Here is an 18630-nt window from a genome sequence, read left to right as displayed (position 1 = left end):
CTCTTGCAGGAAGATGAAGAGGGAGTGGATCGGCCCATCAGTTTTTTCTCCCGTAAGTTCAACTCGTGTCAGTCAAGGAACTCCACCATTGAACAAAAGTTACTAGGACCGTTACCCGGGTCAGGCTGATTCTGCTGAGTCTGGCAGATACGCGACTCGATCTCCCAGGTGACGGCGGCAAAGATGCAGGTGTATGGCACAATGGCATCTGGCTCAGTACTCGTGTTGTCGGTGGTGATCTGGCGAGAGAGGGCATCAGGCTTGGTATTCTTCGAACCGGGGCGATAAGTGAGTGTGAAATTGAATCTACCGAAGAACAAGGCCCACCTGGCTTGCCGGGAGTTCAGACGTTTTGACGGCCTGGATGTAGGACAGGTTTTTATGGTCAGTCCACATGATGAAGGGGGTTACAGAGCCCTCCAGCCGGTGACGCCATTCCTCCAGAGCCAGCTTAACTGCAGGAGTTCCCGGTTTCCGATGTCAAAATTCCGCTCTGCAGGTGAGAGCTTACGGGAAAAGAATGCACATGGGTGGACCTTCTGATCAGAGGGGGAACGTTGAGACAGAACAGCACCTACCCCGGTGTCAGAGGCGTCCACCTCCACAATGAACTGGAGTTCTAGGTCAGGTTGACTAAGGACCGGAGCGGAGGCAAAATGACGCCTGAGTTCCAGGAATGCTGCCTCTGCCTCAGGAGTCCAGTGGAATGGAGTGGATGTGGAGGTGAGAGTGGTGAGAGGTGCTGTCAGACGGCTGTAGTTGCGGATGAAACGTTTGTAAAAAATTGCAAACCCCAGGAAACACTGTAGCTGCCTCAGGTTGGAGGACGCAGGCCACTCTGTGACTGCCATGACCTTGGCGGGGTCCATACGTAACTGTCCCTGTGCAATAATATAACCCAGGAAAGACTGTGGCAGCATGGAACTCACATTTTTCAGCTTGAATAAAAAGCTTATTCTCTAACAGCCATTGAGGAACGTGTGGCTGGTGAGCCACCTGACATCAGGATGTCATCTAAATAGGCAAAAACAAAGCGTCCAATCACATCCCTCAGCACGTTATTGACTAGGTTCTGGAAAACAAATACTCAGTGACCAAGTGGTGTGTTGAATGCAGTCTTCCACTCATCCCCCTCTTTTATGCAGACAAGGTGGTAGGCATTCCGTGGCAGCAATGGAGGGGGGCAAAAGCAGAGAGGGGCAAAAGAGGGGGGAAAAAGCAGAGCTGATGAGTGGCAAGGGGTGATATTATTCAGCCCACGGAAGTCTATGCACGGCCTCAGTGACCCATCCTTCTTCACAAAGAAGAACCCAGCACCCACTGGGGAGGAAGATGGCTTGAGTCCTGCAGCCAGAGAATCCTGGATGTACCTCTTCATAGCCTCTTGCTCGGGACGAGAAAGGTTAAACAACCGGCTACTGCGGAGAGGAGCTCCAGGCTGGAGGTCAAAGGCGCAGTCGTATGGCCGATGAGGCGGCAGCGACAGGGCGTGGTGCTTGCTGAACACAGGAGCTAGATCGTGATACTCGGGAGGAACTGATGACAGGTCCGGAGGTTCTGGAATGAACTGGGGCACAGACAAGGCAGGAGGAAGGGCAGAATGTAAACAATTAGTGACAACATGAACTCCAAGTGCTTACCTTTCCAGCGGTCCAGTCAATCTGTGGGTTGTATAGCTTTAACCATGGATGGCCAAGAACCAGGGGAGAGTAAAGTCAGTCGATTATGTGGAAACTGATCTTTTCCTGGTGATTTCCAGAGAGACGCAGGATGGCGGGGACGGTTCTCACTGACACGGGCAAGGAGCTGTCCATTGAGAGCGTTGGCATCGAGGGGTGAATCGAGTGGGACAGTGTCCAGACCCTACTGGGTAACGACACCTCGGTCCAGGAAGCTCTTGTCGGCGCCCGAATCGATGAGAGCAGACAGGAAAAGCCTGGCTCTGCCACACAAGGTTGCCTTCAAGCAGGGGTCTGGGGGAAGATGGGCAGGCGATTTGGCTCAGCAGTATATCCCCCACTACTGCCGAGCCCCCTCTTGCTGGATGCAGGGAACAAGTGGAGACAAAGTGACCAACCTGGCCACAGTATAGGCAGCTCCGAGCACCAATTTGTCGTTGCGTCCTCTGGAGAGAGACGGGCCCGGCCGAGCTGCATGGGTTCAGGATCTGGCCGAGCCTGTGGATGGGATGCAGTTTGAGAAGGAGGACAAGGCACAGAAGCAGATGTTATGGGACATGCAACGATACCTACCCTCTCCCTCCGACGCTCACGGAGACGGTTGTCGATGCGGATAGCGAGAGAGATGAGTTCATCAAGTACATCAGGCTCATCCCTGGACACCAACTCGTCCTTGAGGGTCTCAGTGAGCGCGTTCCGGAATGCTACTCATTCCAGCCGCTCTCAGCAGTGAGGGTGCGAAACTCACATGCCATCTCAGCAACACTATGGGGGCCTTGACAGAGGGACAGGAGTCGTTTAGCGGCATCCTTAACGCAGACCAGGTGGTCGAAGACTTTCTTCATCTCCTCCGTGAATCTGGAGTAGGAGAAGCAGATGGGGGACTGTCTCTCCCACACCACCGTGGCCCAGGAAATCGCTGCTCCACAGAGGCAGCCAATCAGAAAGGAAATCTTGGCCTTTCGCTAGCATAAGAGTTGGGCTGTTGCTCAAATACTAGTGAACGTACCAAAAAGGCTCTGAAAGTTCCGAGGTTGCCATCATAACACTCGGGAGTCGGAACAAACGGCTCCCGGAGCGGAAGAGAAGGACTTGGAACTGGTTGTGAGCTCTGGGTGAAGGGTCGGCCCTGTAGGTCAAACAGGCTCTGTGGAAACTCCTTGATGTGCTCCAAAAGGGTCTTCAAGACTTGGTCATGTTGCTTGAGCAGGGCGCCTTGGCCGACGAGGGTTTGGTGGAGAGTAGCAGAGTCTGCTGGGTTAATCCAGATCGTACTGTTACGTGGAGTGAAACAGGGGAACCCAAGAGCAGACTCAGACGAGGAGACTGGGATGAAGTAACCAAGGCATTTATTGAAACACAGGGGGGAGATGGACTGCAGGTCAGGGGAAGCTCGGCCGGGTTGCTGGAAACCAGGGGTGGAGGCTGAGGTTGGAGTGAGAGGGGTTGAGACAGGGTAAGCAGGTCCGGAGGGGAATCCAAGGGAGTAGTAGAGTGGGGAATCCAGGACAGAGTAGCAGGATGACGAGACGTGGGACAGGGGACAGGGACCAGAGTCAGAGCGGGCAGAACAGTAGCGGAGAGGAAAACAGCGTCAGGCAAGGAAACAGGCACACCAGGGTAACAGGATCTGAATAGTAACAAACGGCTAGAAAGGTAGACTGACTGAGCAAAGATTACAATCTGGCAGCGTGGAAGTGGCAGAGCTGAGTATTTGTAGAGGTCTTGACTATGGAACAGGTTGCAGCTGGTGGGGATCTGCTCTGACTCCAGCACACCTGTCTCCACCCACACAATCACACACATAGGGAGAGGGAGAGAGTACTGGGGGAGTGGCGGCAGGTCAAGGAGACACAGGATGAGCAGTGGAGGGCGTTCCAGGAGCAGATGTGACACTACTTTGCCACATGTCCATTATTTGACTCGAGGATGATTACAAGTTGCAGTCTCATTATCATCCTACAGATTAATGGCAGTATTGCAGTTAATTTAAAGAAGTTTATTGCAAGTCCCATTACATTTCATGAGGAGCTTCTTGTTGGAGTCCCCTTTGCAGACCGACACATAGGCTATTGGCACTGCTACATATACTGAACAACAATATAACAACGCACATGCAACACTTTCAATGATTTTACTGAGTTACAGTTCATATAAGGAAATCAGTCAATTTAAATAAATTAATTAGGCCCGATTTCACATGACTGGGCAGGGGCACAGCCATGTAGGCCCACCCACTTGGAAGCCAGGCTCACTCGCTGGGGAGCACCCCTCCCTCAGACGATCCCGCAGGTGAAGAAGCCGGATGTGGAGGTCCTGTGCTGGCGTGGTTACGCATGGTCTGCGGTTGGGAGGCCGGTTGCGCATACTGCCAAATTCTCTAAAATGACGTTGGAGGTGGCTTATGGTAGAGAAATAAACATTCAATTCTCAGGTGGACATTCCTGCAGTTAGCATTCCAATTGCACGCTCTGTGGCATTGTGTTTTGTGACAAAACTGCACATTTTAGAGGGGTCTTTTATTTCCCCCAGCACAAGGTGCACCTGTGTAATGATCATGCTGTTTATTCAGTTTCTTGATTTGCCACACCTGTCAGGTGGATGTATTATCTTGCCAAAGGAGAAATGCTCACTAACAGGGATGTAAACACATTTGTGCAATTATTTTTTGAGAAATAAGCTTTTTATCCATATGGAAGATTTTTAGGATATTTCATTTCAGCTCATGAAACATGTGACCAGCACTTTACATGTTGTGTTTATATTTTTGTTCAGTGTAAATAATTGTCGCTACTATAGTATAGGCTATATTACATAGACGTGTAGGGCTACACTTACAGTACATGTAAAACACAGTGGCGTGCCGTGGGCCTGGGGCCTGGGCCTTCAGTGAGGTACTACACAGTCCCACCCGAATTAATCCACCTCATTATGATGCCATGGCTCTAGAAACTATACATTTAGACAGAAACGCAGTATAACCAGAGGTTGCGTCACCTTGAAATTGACAAATTGACATTTTTGGGTAAACAGTGTTTACCCAAAAACATGACACAATCAATGAGTCTTTTCAATATTTCCCTTCACCTTTTCATTGTGCAGCTCCGTTGCCCTGCGCGTTTGTTCTTTGAGTTGTAGATCCACTCCGGTGTCCCCAAAAGTTTTCAAAAGCACCATTGCTTGTTAGTGCCCAGCCGTACTTTGGTGTCTCGTTGCTGCCTTGGTTAGACAACTCAAGTTTGCAAAGCCAGTGTGGCTCCAAACACCAAATCGATCACTTGCAAATAATAGGCATTCCCAGCAGTACAGTTTGCAGTGCTTCTCGGAGCCAAGGAGCCTGTGAGCCATTGACAGCGCTCGTAGTTGAAACTTTGAAAGTGGGGAGCGAACGAAGCACTTTCCCGCCTGTGACAGGCTTTGTGGCGTCGGGCGACCTCTCCTTACAATGTCTAACTTTTCTTGAAAAGTTCGTCTTGAGAATGGCGTTATAATTATATCCTCGACCAAATCGATATCTTCTCCTCCTTCCGCCATTGTGGGTTGAAAAAACAGCTTAGTAGTACGCGAATTAATTCGTTTATCAAATTCAGTTTCCTAGATCTCCATAGGACCTGCCTCTCAATATTGGTAATCCAATCAAAAGACGTGCACACACTACGCCTGCTAGCTGGCTCCTGTGTAACACTGGAGCCAGCCAGAAGGCGTACAATAGCCAACTCTAAAGCTGATTGGTTGACACAAAATTTTCATTTCCATTCACTATAAGCTACAAGCGCCCGCACTGTTGATTCTGAAGGCCTGAGGGCAGATTTTAGACCCCTGGCAACACATGATGGCTGAATATGATTGGATAAAAGATCTAACATAAAGACCAGCCCTCAAAATCTCAACCTGGGGCTGGAAGCAGTGCAACCAAGAGGAAAGCTATGAAATGAAGAGTATAACTCTTACTCTGGGGAATAATTTAATATATATTTGTGGGAAAATATATTTAAAAAAACATTATATTCTGATGATGTTTAGGCCAGCAGAGAAGGCCTTGCAGGCCCTGACGGCCCACCACTGGTAAAACATTATATGCCTCATAATCATCCACCGAATCAGAAGTGAACAGTGCTTTCCTTAACAAAAATGATTGAACCGAGGGGGCTCAAACCCATGGTTAATGAGCGCTGTCATTTTTCAAATCAACCGCTTTTGCATTGTATGCCACCACGCAAGCAATGATGATGGCAGGTAGCCTAGCCCTTAAGAGGATTGGGCCAGTAACCGAAAGTTTGCTGGTTCGAATCTCCAAGCCAACTATGTAAAAAATCTGTCGATGTGCCCTTGAGCAAGGTACTTAACCCAAGTTGCTCATGTAAGTCGCTCTGGATAAGAGTGTCTGCTAAATTATTAAAATGTAAATGTAATGGTTACGGTACATGACAGCTATTTGACTTTTCCATAAGGTTCTTTGACAATTTATTTTACAATACACTATAAACTTAAATGTTGTATAGACCTCTTAATTGTCTTCGTAAAAGCATGCTGGATGTATGTGAAACGGTCGGATAAGCAAAAACGTGGAATTTTGTCATATATGCGAAAACGTAAAGTTGGCAAGTATCTGGGCCTCCCGGGTGGCGCAGTGGTCTAGGGCACTGCATCGCAGTGCTAACTGCGCCACCAGAGTCTCTGGGTTCGCGCCCAGGCTCTGTCGCAGCCGGCCGCGACCGGGAGGTCCGTGGGGCGACGCACAATTGGGCTAGCGTCGTCCGGGTTAGGGTGGGTTTGGCCGGTAGGGATATCCTTGTCTCATCGCGCTCCAGCGACTCCTGTGGCGGGCCGGGCGCAGTGCGTGCTAACCAAGGGGGCCAGGTGCACGGTGTTTCCTCCGACACATTGGTGCGGCTGGCTTCCGGGTTGGAGGCGCGCTGTGTTAAAGAAGCAGTGCGGCTTGGTTGGGTTGTGCTTCGGAGGACGCATGGCTTTCGACCTTCGTCTCTCCCGAGCCCGTACGGGAGTTGTAGCAATGAGACAAGATAGTAATTACTAGCGATTGGATACCACGAAAATTGGGGAGAAAAGGGGATAAAATTTAAAAAATAAAAAATAAAAATAAAAAGTTGGCAAGTATCCTAGTGTAGGATGCGAAGATTATGCAATACTGATACTCTACACTTGACAGACCAAGTGAAGGGGAACAGAAGTATACCTTGACCTTGGAGATTTAAATGTATCCCTCTGGTGGCGAAGTTGACCTATTTTAAGAAATGCCATTGGTTTGTCGAGAAAAAGTTTAAGATCTTTGATAGGCAAATTTGTTGCAAGAAATAATCACGGCACGCTCTCAACAATCAAGATATAGCCTACCGTTCATATGGTGTTATAAGACTGAATCATTTTAATATGTTTGAGGGAGTGCAGCTTTGGGAAAGGGGATAGCTACTCAGTTGCACAACTGAATGCATTCAACCAAAATGTGTCTTCTGCATTCAACCCACGCAGGGGCTGCCTTGACATCATCGGTGCCTGGGGAGCAGTTGATGGGGGTTAACTGCCTTGCTGATGTGCAGAACGGCAGATCTTTTCACCTTGCCAGATCAGGGATTTGAACCAGCGATCTTTTGGTTACAGGCCCAACGCTCTTAACCATTAAGCTACCAATAGGCTATCTGCCGCTTTATAACCGGACAACAGGCACTCTTTGGAAATGGGGATGGATGGGCTACAAGCCGTATGCACTGCAGGTAGGCCTATCTCAATTGTGAATAATGCAAAAGCATGACAGCAAAAGACTCATGAGCAGACCATTTAGCATGGCTACTTGGCTAATGCATGGCCAGGATAAAAAAAAGACACCAGACGCATTGCTGTTGAGCCAGCTTTTGTTATAGTATGGTAAGGGTAGCCTACTTAGAGCTTGTTTTATAACCAAATGAAATGGAAAACAAGCAATTGTTGAAGGAAAATAACTTAAATGTTTCCAAATACAAGGGTCTCCGGCATCATCTCATATCTGGCTAAAGCAATGTACAATAAATAGATAAAAGGGGGATGTAGACTTACTTTTTTGTGTCTTTTGTCTTTCTTTATATTTTAATAAAGCTTTGGCGATTAAGATCTACTTCAAAGGGGTCTCATGAGCCAAACTCTTTATCGACAGTATTGACTACTTGGCGAATGCATTGGGCAGGACAAAAAAACTGCCTTCATTGTGAGGGAGGCTATGCTTGGTTTTTAAGCAAATGAAATTGAAAAAACTGTTTATGTTTCTAAATACTAGGTTTACAGGTGTAGTGGACATGAGTCGGGCATGGTTGCTCATGGTCAAGTGATGAGGTAGCCCCGCCTGCGAACTACAAAACAACTGTGTGTGCCTTTGGACCAAAAGGGAATTTCCTCTTGATGTAGCAGTCTAAGACCCTTTGCACACATGGGAGACCGGTGTCTCTTGTTCATGTGCACCATGCATCACACCTGGATAGTCTGCGCTTCCGCTGTCAAAATCCATGCCGTAACCAACCACGTTACCGCTAAAACCAGCTTTTGGTCGGTCTTAAAAATCCCCACCAGCGCTGCCTAAAATTGGCACTTTGGCACACGTTTTTAAGGACACCTCAGATATTGCCACCCCTCCCACCTCAGCACATGCGAGCTCATATAAGACAGGTAAATTACCAATCTTGACAAGTTTCGGAAAATAGCAGAGCGCCGGCTTAAGCAATTGCGTGCGTTTTGACAATTGCGCTGGCTTAACGCCAGTCCAAATTAGAGCCCAGAGGGGGCTTGACTGAATGGGCTAGTCTGTAAGTATGTGTGAGTGAGTGTTAGAGACTATGCAAGTGTGTGTTTTAAATGCCTTTCCTGGAGCGTGGGGTCCTTTTCCTCTCCCATTGTTCACACAGTGACTGGATACAGCTGCTGCAGCTCCTATGGTACAAGAAGCGATTCTGGCACCCAATGCTCACTTCTGCTACAGAAACCAGGGGAGAGTCGAGCCAGCGCATATCTGCTTGCAAACTATTTGTAATTTTTTTTCTTTTTCGGTGTCTCAGATGACAGCACAACTGTCTGAGTTGGCAGCTCAGCCTATGCGGGTGTCAGTCACGTAACAAGCACAAGCATGCGCGAGGCAATCGATCAACGCACAAGTCAATTGATATGTTAGCCACCCAGACAAACGGTTTACAGAAACCAAAAAAGCTGAAATCAAGTTGTCATGCGGGAGGGAGATGACTCGCAGGTCAAGATCATCAGTGTAAGACAAAAGTGGAGCCAGGGGAGTATGTTGAGGCAGATTTGGCCATCCATACTGTGTATTTAGCAGACTATTCAGAACTGTCAGAGAGCAGTGGGGATATGCCCAGGCTATTGTGCACTCTTGAGTCTTTGCCAACCTTTTGGGGGATGGAATAGGAAGATGAATAGGTAGATATTTTGTCAAGACGAAATGGTTGTGAAAGCAGTGGGATTGGGAGGCATGGCACCACAAAGGTTGGACTGTAACTGTATAGAGTGTTTGCAGCGAGGCCTCCCGACAGAGTAAACCTGCAACATTTTGATTCCGCCTTGAAATCCGTTATGAGACGATGAGTATCAAATGGAAGATCAGGATCTAGTTTTACAACCAAATGTGGCGCAACTATAGGCAAGCACCCAGGGCCAAGTATAGGGCCAAGTTGACTGGTTGTATTCTCAGTATAGCAACCAACGCAATGAGCAAACCACACACCAGTCAACTATTGGTCGCCATCTTTTAGACGTGTGATTGCGCAACCAACACCATTTGCCAATCTGTCACAAATCCCCGAAGTGGTTCCCTTACAACCAATTATAATTTCACTGCCAGGTGTACAATACTTTTGCAGGAAGCTGAACAAATGAACCTTCAAAAATGCTCTAATTGGAGCAGCTGGATTTGCAGTGATGATCCTCTGTTTGTACCATGTGAGGAGGAGGATAACCCCAAGCTAAAACAGCTGTTTGAACCAGTACAAATATCCATTGCAATTCTTTAGTCACCAAATGTGGAATGTGTACAAGAATGCAGGATGTAGTGTAGGTTTACATTCAATATGGGTATTTAGAACTAAGGAAAATAAAACCACATTGAAATCCTTAAATCAGACTAGGAAGTGAATCATGTCTATAGTGAAACATGCAGAGACGCATCATCACCACATGAAAGAGTACAGCCACTGACAATTATTTAATTATCACTTACCTCCATTACTATGCAATTACTGAAGTGCTATGTAACAACAACATTGTTACTGCAGCAATAACAGCAAGTTAATGTGTAACACTCAGTGTTAACATGATGAAAATAACATAGTACATGCATGTGCATGAACATTCCAGACTTCCACGAGCCATATATCCAGCAAATTCAATTTCTTGCATAACAATGACCACATGCTTAGCTTTTGAGATGACAGAGTGCTAACGGGTAGGAGAAGGCTTCTGAGGGATTACAATTATATTTGAATTGTGTGGACTAGAAGACAGTATTCTCAAAACAGCTAGTCTCGAGCTGTCAAACTTGCCTCTCAAATGATAATTAAGTCATATCAAGCATTAAATGTAAAATGTGGTTACATTTTAAGTGTTCAATTAGCCCAATATGCAGTGAGATTTTCAATTGAGTGTCGAGCTGGCTTACATTGGTTCTCACAGATTCAGCATTGATCCAATCAATCAAAAATGACAGTTCTCAAACCTGACTTAATCAACATTGTAAAAAAAGCTGTGAAGACATTTAAGCTATCAACATGCAAGCAAGCCTGTCTCATTTCAGATGTTTCTCTGTGCTAGCATGTTCTCTCAAAGTGCACCGTCTCATGATGAAGGCAGGTTGAACGTGCATGATCAGACAGTTCATAACGTTCAGCTGTAGGAGTATACCAAGTTGACATCTGGCCTTCTCTTTCCCCCCCTGTGAACATTGTAGCTACACCTTCTCTAAAGGTATATTTTGTTGTTCAGATACTACCCACTTTCTACAGGTGAGGGCTGAATAAGCCCTGCCTTAGGACATCACGGTTACATAAACCTTGAGCTTAAACATTAAAGACCGTTCTGACACACTAGACATCTCCACATACTCAGAGAGAGAGCAAGTTTTCCAGAGTATTTTTTTTGAAGCTTTTTTAAGGATTGCTGCCAAAGCTAGGTCATTAGACAAGTATGTTAATGTTATCTTTTGCAAAGGTGAAATATTTATTTAATTCCCACCCAATTTTTTGATATGATAGCTAAAGCATGCCGGCCAGGTAACATGGAGAAGACTTGAGATAACGCAAGTTTTTTGAAGGCAGTTCTTAAAAAGGAGTTTTAGCTAATTATCAGCTGAAACCACTTATCTTTTCTCTGTAGGTAACATAAACAATATTATCGACATAGACATCTGTCTTCAAGTGTTATCTAAGGCGTTTTCCCCCCCCCCAAATGATTCCCATTACGTACACACAAACAGAACCTAATGTTATCATAAAGGATTTCCTATGATTCCATTTCATTTTTCAGACTTCAAAGTGTAGTTCCTCGCTGTTCGACCTACAGTGCCTTCATAAAGTATTCATACCCATTTTGTTGTGTTACGGCCTGAATTCAAAATGGATTAATATATGTTTTTTCTCTCTCACCGATCTACACACAATACCAAATAATGACAAAGTGAAAAACATGTTAAGACATTTTTGCAAATGTATTGAAAATACAACAACAACAAAAAATACAGAAATCTCATTTACATAAGTGTTCACACCCCTTTGCTATGACACTCCAAATTGAGCTCTGGTGCATCCAATTTCCTTTGATCATCCTTGATGATGTTCTCCATGGACTTCCGTGGCCTCCAACTGCTCTTAAATGCAAGTAGAACTAAATGCATGCTCTTCAACCAATCCCTGCCCGCACCCGACCGCCCGTCTAGCATCACTACTCTTGACGGTTCTGACTTAGAATATGTGGACAATTACAAATACCTAGGTGTCTGGTTAGACTGTAAACTCTCCTTCCAGACTCACATTAAGCATCTCCAATCCAAAATTAAATCTAGAATCGGCTTCCTATTTTGCAACAAAGCATCCTTCACTCATGCTGCCAAACATACGCTCGTAAAACTGACTATCCAACCGATCCTTGACTTCGGCGATGTAATTTACAAAATAGCCTCCAACACTCTACTTAGCAAATTGGATGCAGTCTATTACAGTGCCATCGGTTTAGTCACCAAAGCCCCATATACTACCCACCACTGCGACCTGTATGCTCTTGTTGGCTGGCCCTCGCTTCATATTCGTTGCCAAACCCACTGGCTCCAGGTCATCTACAAGTCTTTGCTAGGTAAAGCCCCACCTTGTCTCAGCTCACTGGTCACCATAGCAGCACCCACCTGTAGCACACGCTCCAGCAGGTATATTTCACTGGTAATCCCCAAAACCAACTCCTCTTTTGGCCACCTTTCCTTCCAGTTCTCTGCTGCCAATGACTAGAACGAATTGCAAAAATCACTGAAGCTGGAGTGTTATATCTCCCTCACTAACTTTAAGCATCAGCTGTCAGAGCAGCTTACCGATCATTGCACCTGTACACAGCCCATCTGTAAATAACCCACCCAACTACCTCATCCCCATATTATTATTATTATTATTATTATTATTTTTGCTCCTTTGCACCCCAGTATCTCTACCTGCACATTCATCTTCTGCATATCTATCACTCCAGTGTTTAATTGCTAAATTGTAGTTATTTCACCACTATGGCCTATTTATTGCCTTACCTCCCTAATCTTACTACATTTGCACATACTGTATATAGATTTTTCTATTGTGTTATTGACTGTACGCTTGTTTATCCCATGTGTAACTCTGTGTTGTTTGTGTCACACTGCTTTGCTTTATCCTGGTGTCACGTTCTGACCATAGTTCTTGTGTGTTTTGCTTGTTTTAGTGTTGGTCAGGACGTGAGCTGGGTGGGCATTCTATGTTGTGTGTCTAGTTTGTCTGTTTCTATGTTTGGCCTAATATGGTTCTCAATCAGAGGCAGATGTTTTGTGTTGTCTCTGATTGGGAATCATATATAGGTGGCTTGTTTTGTGTTGGGGATTGTGGGTGGTTGTTTCCTGTCTCTGTGTTTTCTCTGCACCAGCTAGGACTGTATCGGTTTGCCACATTTTGTTATTTTTGTAATTGTTAAGTGTTCACTGTTTATCATTATTAAATATGTTGAGCACCAACTACGCTGCGTGTTGGTCCGATCCCTGCTACACCTCCTCTTCTCTTGAAGAGAAGGAAGGCTGCCGTTACACCTGGCCAGGTCGCAGTTGTAAATGACAACTTGTTCTCAACTGGCATACCTGGTTAAATAAAGGTGAAATAATAAATAAATAATTAAAAGATGTCACTACATCTTGATTGGAGTCCACCTGTGGCCAATTCAATTGTTTGGACATTATTTAGAAAGAAACACACCTGTCTATATAAAGTCCCACATTTGACAGTGTCAGAGCAGATACTATACCATGAAGTCCAAGGAACTGGCCATAGATCTGGGGAAGGGTATAAAATAATTTCTAGATTGTTGAAATTTTCCAAGAGCACAGTGGTCTTCATCATTGCGAAATTGAAAAAATATGGAACTACCCAGACTCTGCTTAGAGCTAGGAGTCTGACCAAACTGAGCAACCGGGCAAGAATAACCTTGGTCAGGGAAGTGACCAAGAACCCAATGACCACTGATGCAGTGGTTTAAAGTACTTAAGTAAAAACACTTTAAAGTATCAATTAAGTAGTTTATTATTTAAGTAGTTTATTGGGGGTATCTGCACTTTACTATTCATATATTTGACAACTTGTACTTTTACTTTACTACATTCCAAAAGACGATAATGTACTTTTTACATACATTTTCCATGACACCAAACAACATTTCTCCATTGATGCTCAATCCTGTTATGCTCATTCCTTCCTATTATTGACCCATTCATACGACATGCGATGATTGATGGGAAGCTGTATCTGGAACCATAGGTGTGGTGTTCATACCCCTTGACTTATTCCACATTGTTGTTACAGCCTGAATTCAAAATGGATTAAATAGATTTTTTTCTTACCCATATACAGGTTAAGTCAGAAGTTTACATATACTTAGGTTGGAGACATTAAAACTCGTTTTTCAACCACTCCACACATTCCAGGACAGGAAAATGGTCCAATTCCCGCATTTATCACGAGAACATCCCTGGTCATCCCTACTGCCTCTGATATGGCGGACTCACTAAAAACAAAAGCTTTGTTTTGTTAATTATGTCTGGTGTACCCCTGGCTATACGTAAATAATAATAAAAACATAAATTATGCCGTCTTATTTGCTTAATATAAGCAATTTGAAATGATGATACTTTTGACACTTAAGTATATTTTTGCATTTACATTTATTTTTGATACTTCTGTATATTTGAAACCAAATACTTTTACTTTTACTCAAGTAGTATTTTACTGGGCGACTTTCACTTTTACTTGAGTCATTTTCTATTAAGGTACTGTATCTTTACTTTTACTCAAGTATGACAATTGGGTACTTTTTCCACCACTGCTCTGACAGACCTATAGAGTTCTTTGGCTGAGATGGGAGAACCTGCCAGAAGGACAACAGTCTCTACAGCACTTCACACACTCTGGGTTTTATGGGAGTGGCCAAACAGAAGCGACTCCTGAGAAAAGGCACATGACAGCACGCCTGGAGTTTGCAAAAAGGCACATGAAAGACAACGTATAAGGCAAAAGATTGTGGTATTATAAGACAAAAACGTTACTCTTTGGCCTGAATGCAACGCGCTAAGTCTGGACAAAACCAGGCACAGCTCACCCATCTAACAACCTCCCTACCGTGAAGCATGGTGTTGGCCGCATCATGCTATGGGGATACTTTTCAGCGGCAGGGACTGGGAGACTGGTAAGGATAGAGCGAACAATGGAGCCAAATACAGGCACATCCTTGATGAGAACCTGCTTCAGAGTGCAAACGACCTTAAACGGGGGCAAAGATGTATGTTCCAACAGGACAATGGCCCCAAGCATACAGCCAAAGCAATGCTGGAATCTCTTCAGAACAAGAATGGGAATGTCCTTGAGTTCAGACATGAATCAGACATGAATCCCACTGAAAATCTGTGGAAAGACTTGAAGATTGCTGTTCACTGCCGCTCACCATCGAACTTAACAGAGCTTGAGAAAATCTGCAAGGAAGAATGAGAGAATATCCCCAAATCCAGATGTGCAAAGTTGATACAGACATACCCAGAAATGTCTAAAAACATTTTCACTTTGTCATTATGGGGTATTGTGTGTACAGTTAAAGTCGGAAGTTTACACACACCTTAGCCAAATACATTTAAACTCAGTTTTTTTTTTTTTTTTTTTTTTTTTACAATTCCTGACATTTAATCAGAGTAAAAATTATCTGTCTAGGTCAGTTAGGATCACCCCTTTATTTTAAGAATGTGAAATGTCAGAATAATAGTAGAGAGAATTATTTATTTCAGCTTTATTTATTTCATCACATTCCCAGTGGGTCAGAAGTTTACATACACTCAATTAGTATTAGGTAGCATTGCCATTAAAATGTTATAACCTGGGTCAAACGTTTCGGGTAGCCTTCCACAAGCTTTCCACAATAAGTTGGGTGAATTTTGGCCCATTCCTCCTGACAGAGCTGCTGTAACTGAGTCAGGTTTGTAGGCCTCCTTGCTCGCACACACTTTTTCAGTTCTGCCCACAAATTTTCTATAGGATTGAGGTCAGGGCTTTGTGATGGCCACTCCAATACCTTGACTTTGTTCTCCTTAAGCCATTTTGCCACAGCTTTGGAAGTATGCTTGGGGTCATTGTCCATTTGGAAGACCCATTTGCGACCAAGCTTTAACTTCCTGACTGATGTCTTGAGATGTTGCTTCAATATATCCACAATTTTCCTCCCTCATGATGCCATCAATTTTGTGAAGTGCACCAGTCCCTACTGCAGCAAAGCACCCCCACAACATGATGCTGCCACCCCCGTGCTTCACGGTTGGGATGGTGTTCTTCGGCTTGCAAGCCTCCTTCTTTTCCTCCAAACATAACGATGGTCATTATTGCCAAACAGTTCTATTTTTGTTTCATCAGACCAGAGGACATTTCTCCAAAAAGTATGATCTTTGTCCCCATGTGCAGTTGCATACTGTAGTCTGGCTTTTTTATGGCGGTTTTGAAGCAGTGGCTTCTTCCTTGCTGAGCGTCCTTTCAGGTTATGTCGATATAGGACTCGTTTTACTGTGGATATAGATACTTTTGTACCGGATTCCTCAAGGATCTTTACAAGGTCCTTTGCTGTTGTTCTGGGATTGATTTGCACTTTTCCCACCAAAGTACGTTCATATCTAGGAGACAGAACGCATCTCCGACGACTGCGTGGTCCCACGGTGTTTATACTTGCGTACTATTATTTGGACAGATGAACGTGGTACCTTCAGGCGTTTGGAAATTGCTCCCAAGGATGAACCAGACTTGTGGAGGTCCACCATTTTTTTCTGAGGTCTTGGCTGATTTCTTTTGATTTTCCCATGATGTCAAGCAAAAAGGCACTGAGTTTGAAGGTAGGCCTTGAAATACATCCACAGGTACACCTCCAATTGACTCACATGTTGTCAATTACCCTATCAGAAGCTTCTAAAGCAATGACATAATTTTCTGGAATTTTCCAAGCTGTTTAAAGGCACAGTCAACTTAGTGTATGTAAACTTCTGACCCACTGGAATTGTGATAAAGTGAATTATAAGTGAAATAATCTGTCTGTAAACAATTGTTGGAAAAAATACTTGTGTCATGCACAAAGTAGATGTCCTAACCGACTTGCCAAAACTATAGTTTGTTAACAAGAAATGTGTGGAGTGGTTGAAAAACGAGTTTTAATGACTCTAACCTAAGTGTATGTAAACTTCCGACTTAACCTGTATATGGGTAAGAAAATAATCAATTGAATCCATTTTGAATTCAGGCTGTAACAACAATATGGAATAAGTCAAGGGGTATGATCACCACATCTATGGTTCCAGATACAGCTTCCCATCAATCATCGCATGTCGTATGAATGGGTCAATAATAGGAAGGAATGAGCATAACAGGATTGAGCATCAATGGAGAAATGTTGTTTGCCACAAGTAGCAGGCAGAGACAATGCAGACACAAATCAAATAGCTGTGTGTAGCAGTATGTGTGAAAACATACACGCAACATAAACATTGCTCTGGAAGGTTTGATTGAATCAGATCCCCATTAGAACAAAAGTGCGTCATAGCTTTTGCATGGGTGCCAGTTCAATGTTTTTCAATGAAAATATTACAGAGCCAGACCTGTCACTGTTCCCCCCTGCTACAATTACATAAATAGAATAATTTGACTAATTTCAATCCTCTCCCTCAACCATTCGAGCGTGTCATCTCTTCATGCGATCCCAGTTCCCTTGTTTGCGACACAGCCTTTTTTGCCAGGAAGTGCAAGTTCCAATGGTGAAATTACATGTCCTGACTTCTTCACATGGCTGTCTACTCTGTGGCGAGGCCTTCTCACTCTTTAGCCAACTGAATGCTCCTATGATCTCTCAAGGCCTGCCAGAGCTCTCCAACTCCCAACCTTCTTAGCCTTGGCTCTGACTGCCTCTTCACCATGTAGTAGGAGCTCAGAACCAAAGGGCCTACTCCGTTCCCCAAGAGGGAGCAGAGGCTGCGCCAACCCCAGACACAGACGCCAAAGGGGGGGGGGGGGGGGGGTCCACCAAAGGCTCCACATGACCCCATACCTGTGTCAATGCCTATTAAGACTGAGAAGCACCCCCAAACGAAGTGGATGTTTCCTTTCTCTCTGCTTTTCTCCGCCTTGTTTCTGTGGGACCTTCGAAGCGCTTGAGTTCTTATTCTCCCCACCGCCAGCCCCTGACAACGAGGCTCAGACTTGTCCTTTTGGGGGAAATTCAGGCAAAGGAGTCATCCTAATGACAAAGAGTTGGCCAGAGGACTGCTCCCTCGGTTGCCCTTACCACTAATGCATTGCAGAGACGGACGAGCTGATAGGTTGTGAATATACATGTGCAGGGCCTCTGAGTGGGAGCGAAATGAGGAGTGGTGGTGGGAATGTCACACGGTTTTCTTTCCTTCACACACTTTAGTGTGTGTGTGTGTGTGTGTGTGGTGTGTGTGTGTGAGAGATCTGGCAAAAGAGATTTGCAAATATAACAAATAGCGAACACCAAGTTTCAAACTGCTTAGCAGCCAGCCAGTAACATACCGAAGACATTACCAAAGACATGAATATATTTCACATCCACAAGTGGTTAGAGGTGGTCTACTCACCAAGCAGCCTTTCTGCGAATAGGCTACTACAATTTCTATCAGCACAAACAGTCATAAATACTCCTCTCGGAATGTCAACCGTATTGCATGTGTCTTATCAGTTGTAATCAATCCACAAGGTAAGGAATGCAAAGTTGTTCACAAATTCTATCATGGACATTCTGCTTGGGCTAGGTGAAACATAGACACAAAGAGTGCTGCTACGCAATCTTCACACATGGTTTTAATCTAGTAACAATACATGTATTTTATATAGCGCTTTTCATTACAAACAATAATCTCAAAGTTGCTTCGAAAACAAAAACAACATGTATGGATCTGGCTGTGCATGTATCTGCAGTCAGCGTAGAGACAGCAGCTTTCTAAATGAATGCTAATTGAGGACCCTAAATGATCATTGTTTTCATCGCTACTGCACTACATAATATCTAGTCATGCATGTTGCTGTTGCTGTTGTTGTCTTGTGTTCCTGTACCATGTCATGTGTCTTTTTGTTATAGCTTTTGTCCTCATGACATACTGAGCATGTAAAGAGACAAGTAATTACCGAACTGATCATAAAAGTACACTGACACATTT

This window comes from Salvelinus namaycush, chromosome 17 (genome assembly GCF_016432855.1).
Source record: "Salvelinus namaycush isolate Seneca chromosome 17, SaNama_1.0, whole genome shotgun sequence".
Taxonomy (NCBI): domain Eukaryota; kingdom Metazoa; phylum Chordata; class Actinopteri; order Salmoniformes; family Salmonidae; genus Salvelinus; species Salvelinus namaycush.
The sequence above is the reverse complement of the archived record's forward strand: the minus strand, read 5'-3'. Positions refer to the sequence as shown.